General features: G+C 35.3%; 1 pseudogene; it reads left to right on the top strand.

Annotated features, from left to right (window-relative positions):
- The first annotated feature begins 2,410 nt into the window (after positions 1-2,410).
- Positions 2,411-4,955, top strand: LOC107660243 (sodium/potassium-transporting ATPase subunit alpha-2-like; annotated as a pseudogene).
- The last annotated feature ends 2,356 nt before the right edge of the window (positions 4,956-7,311 follow it).

Below are 7,311 nucleotides of genomic sequence, written 5' to 3'. Positions count from 1 at the left end.
GGCAAGTTGAAAATGTAAAAAAAAAAAGTTCATAAATTCGTGTGACTCTTGTTTACTTTTATGTCGTGTGTTGTTTTGGCGCACGGGCTAGTCAACATCGTTTTTTTATGTATACTTTTACAGACATGTGAAAGAGCTAATAGTATAAATAACGCCAAAATTATGTTTTCTCAATTTACTGTAGCCTACTCTTCAATAAAGACCCAGCGCTCGAGCGCCTCCTGTTGCTATGGTTACTACCTCTGGCGAACGCATACCAGGTGAATATATGTGTGAATATAACATTATGGATAGTAAAATGTTTGAAGATGCAGTTAAAAGGTTTCTTATGCGCTGTAGAATTAAAACAAATTCAAGATTTTCGCATTTCAAGATCAGGCTGCCAAAGAGGACGTGAAACGTTCAAAAATAACGCATTTTAGTTGTCAACAAATTGTCAGTAGGCCTAAAAGCGCGTGCTTATGTTTATAAAATCCGTTTATTCTTTTTCATTCTATTTGATTCTATTTTCTATGGAGTTTAAATCCTGTTTTACTTTTTAAAACCCTTATTTTTCTAGCAATAAACATACAAAATTAAGTAAACATCAAAATTAAATGCTTAATACGCTTCTTTGTAACGAGAAAAACATGGGGCAACAGGTTCACACATCAATGAATTTTATATAATATCCCATAATTATACTGAAGGTTCACAGAAGCATGTAGCCTCCACTTTCCATAATGGAAGAAGTTCGGAACAACTAGGACACTTACTAGAGCTGGCTTCCTGGCCAAACTGAGCAATTGACAAAGAAGAGCCTTGGTTAGATTGGTGACCAAGAAGCTGATGGTCACTCTAGTTGAGCTCAATGATCATATGTCGAGATGGAAGAAACTTACAGAAGGACAAACATCACTACAACACTCCACCAATCCGGTCTTTATGGCGGTGTGGCAAGACTCAATCCTCTCCTCAGTGAAGACGCATGAAAACCCACTTGGATTTTGCAACAAAGCAAAGAACTCTCAGATTGTGAGAAACTGTCTGTTGAGCCTCGATTCATAGCATAATGTATGGAGGAAACCAGGTACTGCTCATCACCTGCACAGTACCATCCTAACAGTAAAGTGTGCTGGTAGCAGCTTTGAGCTCTGGGGCTGTTTTTCAGCGGCAGGGACTGAGGGACTCGTCAGAGTATAAGAAAAGCTCAACACAGCAAAATATAGAGATAGCCGTAATGAAAACCCAGTCCAGAGCATTCAGAACCTCAGACTGGGCAGAAGGTTCACCTTCCAACAGGACAATGACCCGAAGCACACAGCAAGAATGGCTTATAGACAACTCTGTGAATGTACTTGAGTGGTCCAGCCAGAGCCTGGGCTTGAACCCAATCAAATATTTCTGGAGAAACCTGAAAAAGTCTGCCAGAACTTCAGAGGTGAAGAGGCGAGAAGAATGGCAGATAATTGCCAAATGTTGATGTGTAAAGCTTGTCACATCATGCCCAAAAAGGCTCGAGGCTGTAAAGGTGCTTCAGCTAAGGGTATGAATACTTATGCAGTGTACTTATTTCAGTGATTTATTTATGATAAATTTGCAGAGTTGTCACAAATCTGTTTTGTGCTTTGCCGATGTGTATGGAGTGTAGATTGATGTGGAAAAAAGTAATTTAAAGCAGTTTAACATAAGGCTGCAACATAACAAAACGTGAAAAAATTATGAATACTTTTGCAAGGCACTGTATATCTATATATTTTAGTGTCAAGTGTTCAAGAGACAGTCAGTAAACTACATAATTTTTATTAAGTACATAATAATACACTATAACCAGTGCACACAGACTGTCTCTGCAAAGTTTAGACCATTTTGATCTATAAACCATTAGCCTGAAAAGAAAAAGAAACAGAAAAAAGTTAGATGTCCTCCACAGAGACAATAAATAGTGTAGCACGTGAAGTTCATGTGGTTTATCACTGATTTTTACGTCAGCCGAGTATCACTGCCAGGCACAGCGGGTCATGAGAGCAGCTGCTCTCTCTGGTCCGGTCCTTAATGGATCTGGCAGAGACGTTGATGGCAGTTGTAGTTCCCAGCCTTCTCAAGGCTTGATTTAGATGGCAAAGAAATCCTCAAGCTACATCATCACCAACAGATCTCTGTAATGGAGAATTCAGGCCGTCTCGCTTCCTCTGCCCTTCTAACAAGCATAAAATTAATGATGATAATATAAGGGAGAGAGAAAGAGGGGGAAAGCGGTAGCAGGTGCAGGTATACAGAGCCGTAGGCATGAAAGTTGTGTGTGTGTCTGTAAGTTTTTAAGGGCAGGGGGTGGGAAGTGAGCTTCGGGTTACCCTGAGGCACAAATGGGGGGAGAGAACGGGCTGTGTGTGTGTGTGTGTGTGTGTGTTATGAGGTGGAGAATGGGTATGTTGCCTCCAAAAAAAGCCACCAGTGTCTTCCACACATGTGAGGGGAGAGTGGGAGAAATCTGGGTGTCAGTTCATTAACAACGAGCATGGGAAAAGGGGTGAGTGTGTCTTCCTGTGGTGCTTCATCAATTATTCTGTCTATCCTTTTCTCTTGCCGGCTTTCTTTCTTTCACTCACAGATTGTTATGAGTGTCGTGTACCCTTAAATAATGTATTGTTTAGTATCACAGTGTTCCTTATGAATACAGCATGATTATGTAGGAATATGTTTGTGTGGGAGATAAGTGACAAAAAGGAGGTGAAAGGTGAATATCACAAAGAAATGTTTGGGTGATGTGCCATAACAAAATTGAAAGAACAAAAATGTAAGTCTAATTTGCATTTAAGAGAATAAATAATGTTTTTAAAACCATTAAAATGATTAATGTTATGACATTATTTTTAAGACAATTAAGCTCATTTTCATTTGTACTATTGCTATAGTGTAAAAAAAAAGTCTTATTACCGTAGTACAAGAAAATTGATGAAAAAAATTAAATCAGCATTATGTTTCCTTACAATTGTGCTTTACAAATCCCACTTTTAATAACAATTTAAAAAATAAAAATATATATGTATTATTGAATAACAAATTTAATTTACAATTTAATAAATAATGTAATATAATAAAAAAGTAACATTAAAACATTTTTCACATTGCTGTAATGACAATGAAATGATTGAGGAAGGAGAAATGGGGCTTATGAATTACATAATATGTCACAATGCAAACAAAAGTTTAAAATTAATTTATAACTGATGTTTAATTTTGGGGTGGGAAAATATGACCTGAACATTTCCTGACATTTTTTTTTTTTTTCTGAGATTCACAGTGGAAGCTGCATCTAATTTATAATGTTTGTGAAAAAATAAGTTGTTGTCTGTCTGTGATATCCGAGATGTATGTGATTATCTGAACATTATTTTACTGATAAGATGCTGTCTGTATCCTCATAATGAGACCGAGAGGTGTGATAGATCAGGCTGGCTTATGTTTGATTGGTATTAATATGAATTAATTCCGAAAAGGGGTCTGATTTAAGGCGTAATGAATGATCTTCTCTTTGTTCCACATGCTGCTCTATCTGTACTCGTGTCAGACACACACGCATACAGTCACAGCTGAATAAGAGTGACAGGACCAGGTGATTTCCATGACACCCTGTTCCAAGTGTGTCAGCGCACCGCACACTTTTCCTGCCAAACACGAGCACAAATACACTACTTTACATGAACCGATATGCTTAGGCACACTCAGTGTTTGATAACACTGTCAAAGATATGTCATAGTTTTACATAGCTTGTCGTATGTAGTTTTAAAGGCATGACTATGACTGCATTAATATTATGGTGTTCATTAAAGTACAGAGCTACATTTCAGGTGAAAAGTTATGATTCAGTTATAAATATTCAGCTGACTAACAAATATGTGCAAACATGATATGAATTTACCTTTAGGAAAGAAAAATCTCAGCTGAAGATTTATTAATAGTGCACTTGTTTCCCCTAGATAGCAATGTGTAAAAATATTTCTTAATATTTACCTAATATAGACTTAATATATATAGTATTTCCCAAATTTTTGAGCAGTATATGAAGATTTTTTTAATGATTTGAAAGAATCTTCTTATGTCCAACAATGCTGCATTTATTTAATCAAAATACAGCAAAAACAGTAATATTGTGAAATATTTGTTCAATTTAAAATAATTGTTTTCTGTTTTAATATAGTTTCAAATTAAATTATTCCTGTGATGTATTACAAATTCATTACAAATAAAAATAGAAAAAGTGGGAATTTATATATGAAACTGAGAAGTCTCATAAGCTATGAAGGAGCAACATCTGAGTAATAAAATTTTATTCTTTGGGTATTATTCTCTCTGTCTCAGACTGGCCATGAAAGCAGCCCTGAGGCTGCTCCAACGGGAGGAAAGAGAAAGATGAAAGATAAAGATTTAGATGAGCTGAAGAAAGAGGTGGCACTGGTAAGAAGTTATTATTTTGTGTCTGTGCATATGTATTCATGAAAAAAGAGAGAAAGTGTGTGAGCCTGCAGGTATGAGAGTGTAAGAGATGATAATTAGAAATCAAACAATGAAATTGTCTCTAAAAGAATGTGATACAATTTGATGATCCAACTAATTGGCAAACATGAAGTGTTGTATTATATCTGATGTTCTTGTATGTGTTTCTACAGGATGATCATAAGCTGTCTCTAGATGAGCTCAGTACCCGTTATGGAGTTGACCTTGCCAGAATGAGTCATCTTTACTTTCACCCTCGACATTTGCAATAATGAATCAGATATTTTTCAAATCGTGATGACATTTTACCCACCGGCACATTCAAGCAGCGCACCCATGGCCAACTTAATAAGGCTTTGGAATATATATTATTAAGTGCTTTAATAATATATATTCTGGCCCACTAACAGCTTTAGCTAAATAAATATAAAATTTTTAGCTATTATGTGATATTTTGTAACTTTTTGCTGCAGCTTAGTTTACTGGTTTAAGCTTGTCTAGCTGGTATCCACCAATTGTTTTCCTGCTTTGTGGTTTTGTGTTTAAGTGACTTAAAAGGCTTGATTTTCTAAGCGCCTTGAGATTCGGAGGATTCTCCATCCTGCTCTGGATCGGTGCCATCCTCTGCTTTTTTGCCTACAGTATTCAGGCGGCCACTGAGGATGAGCCTGTCAATGACAATGTGAGTGCACTAACTATCTGGCCAATGAGAATGAGAGGGCTTATTAAGATGAATTACATAATATGTCACAATGCAAACAAAAGTTTAAAATTAATTTATAACTGATGTTTAATTTTGGGGTGGGAAAATATGACCTGAACATTTCCTGACATTTTTTTTTTTTTTTCTGAGATTCACAGTGGAAGCTGCATCTAATTTATAATGTTTGTGAAAAAATAAGTTGTTGTCTGTCTGTGATATCCGAGATGTATGTGATTATCTGAACATTATTTTACTGATAAGATGCTGTCTGTATCCTCATAATGAGACCGAGAGGTGTGATAGATCAGGCTGGCTTATGTTTGATTGGTATTAATATGAATTAATTCCGAAAAGGGGTCTGATTTAAGGCGTAATGAATGATCTTCTCTTTGTTCCACATGCTGCTCTATCTGTACTCGTGTCAGACACACACGCATACAGTCACAGCTGAATAAGAGTGACAGGACCAGGTGATTTCCATGACACCCTGTTCCAAGTGTGTCAGCGCACCGCACACTTTTCCTGCCAAACACGAGCACAAATACACTACTTTACATGAACCGATATGCTTAGGCACACTCAGTGTTTGATAACACTGTCAAAGATATGTCATAGTTTTACATAGCTTGTCGTATGTAGTTTTAAAGGCATGACTATGACTGCATTAATATTATGGTGTTCATTAAAGTACAGAGCTACATTTCAGGTGAAAAGTTATGATTCAGTTATAAATATTCAGCTGACTAACAAATATGTGCAAACATGATATGAATTTACCTTTAGGAAAGAAAAATCTCAGCTGAAGATTTATTAATAGTGCACTTGTTTCCCCTAGATAGCAATGTGTAAAAATATTTCTTAATATTTACCTAATATAGACTTAATATATATAGTATTTCCCAAATTTTTGAGCAGTATATGAAGATTTTTTTAATGATTTGAAAGAATCTTCTTATGTCCAACAATGCTGCATTTATTTAATCAAAATACAGCAAAAACAGTAATATTGTGAAATATTTGTTCAATTTAAAATAATTGTTTTCTGTTTTAATATAGTTTCAAATTAAATTATTCCTGTGATGTATTACAAATTCATTACAAATAAAAATAGAAAAAGTGGGAATTTATATATGAAACTGAGAAGTCTCATAAGCTATGAAGGAGCAACATCTGAGTAATAAAATTTTATTCTTTGGGTATTATTCTCTCTGTCTCAGACTGGCCATGAAAGCAGCCCTGAGGCTGCTCCAACGGGAGGAAAGAGAAAGATGAAAGATAAAGATTTAGATGAGCTGAAGAAAGAGGTGGCACTGGTAAGAAGTTATTATTTTGTGTCTGTGCATATGTATTCATGAAAAAAGAGAGAAAGTGTGTGAGCCTGCAGGTATGAGAGTGTAAGAGATGATAATTAGAAATCAAACAATGAAATTGTCTCTAAAAGAATGTGATACAATTTGATGATCCAACTAATTGGCAAACATGAAGTGTTGTATTATATCTGATGTTCTTGTATGTGTTTCTACAGGATGATCATAAGCTGTCTCTAGATGAGCTCAGTACCCGTTATGGAGTTGACCTTGCCAGAATGAGTCATCTTTACTTTCACCCTCGACATTTGCAATAATGAATCAGATATTTTTCAAATCGTGATGACATTTTACCCACCGGCACATTCAAGCAGCGCACCCATGGCCAACTTAATAAGGCTTTGGAATATATATTATTAAGTGCTTTAATAATATATATTCTGGCCCACTAACAGCTTTAGCTAAATAAATATAAAATTTTTAGCTATTATGTGATATTTTGTAACTTTTTGCTGCAGCTTAGTTTACTGGTTTAAGCTTGTCTAGCTGGTATCCACCAATTGTTTTCCTGCTTTGTGGTTTTGTGTTTAAGTGACTTAAAAGGCTTGATTTTCTAAGCGCCTTGAGAAGCTTGCTATTTCATTTCATTTCATTTCATTTCTATTCAAAATTAAATTGAATAGAATGGAATTATTTAATTTTATTTTATTTTATTATTAAATTAAAGTAATTTTTTTTTTATTAATTTTTTTATCCAGCCTAGTTAACCTGGACTGCATTTCTCAAAAGCACTGTAAGCCTAAGTAGAGGTAGAAACCACAGTC

This window comes from Sinocyclocheilus anshuiensis, unplaced genomic scaffold (genome assembly GCF_001515605.1).
Source record: "Sinocyclocheilus anshuiensis isolate Anshui unplaced genomic scaffold, SAMN03320099.WGS_v1.1 scaffold850, whole genome shotgun sequence".
NCBI lineage: Eukaryota > Metazoa > Chordata > Actinopteri > Cypriniformes > Cyprinidae > Sinocyclocheilus > Sinocyclocheilus anshuiensis.
The sequence above is the reverse complement of the archived record's forward strand: the minus strand, read 5'-3'. Positions and strand labels throughout refer to the sequence as shown.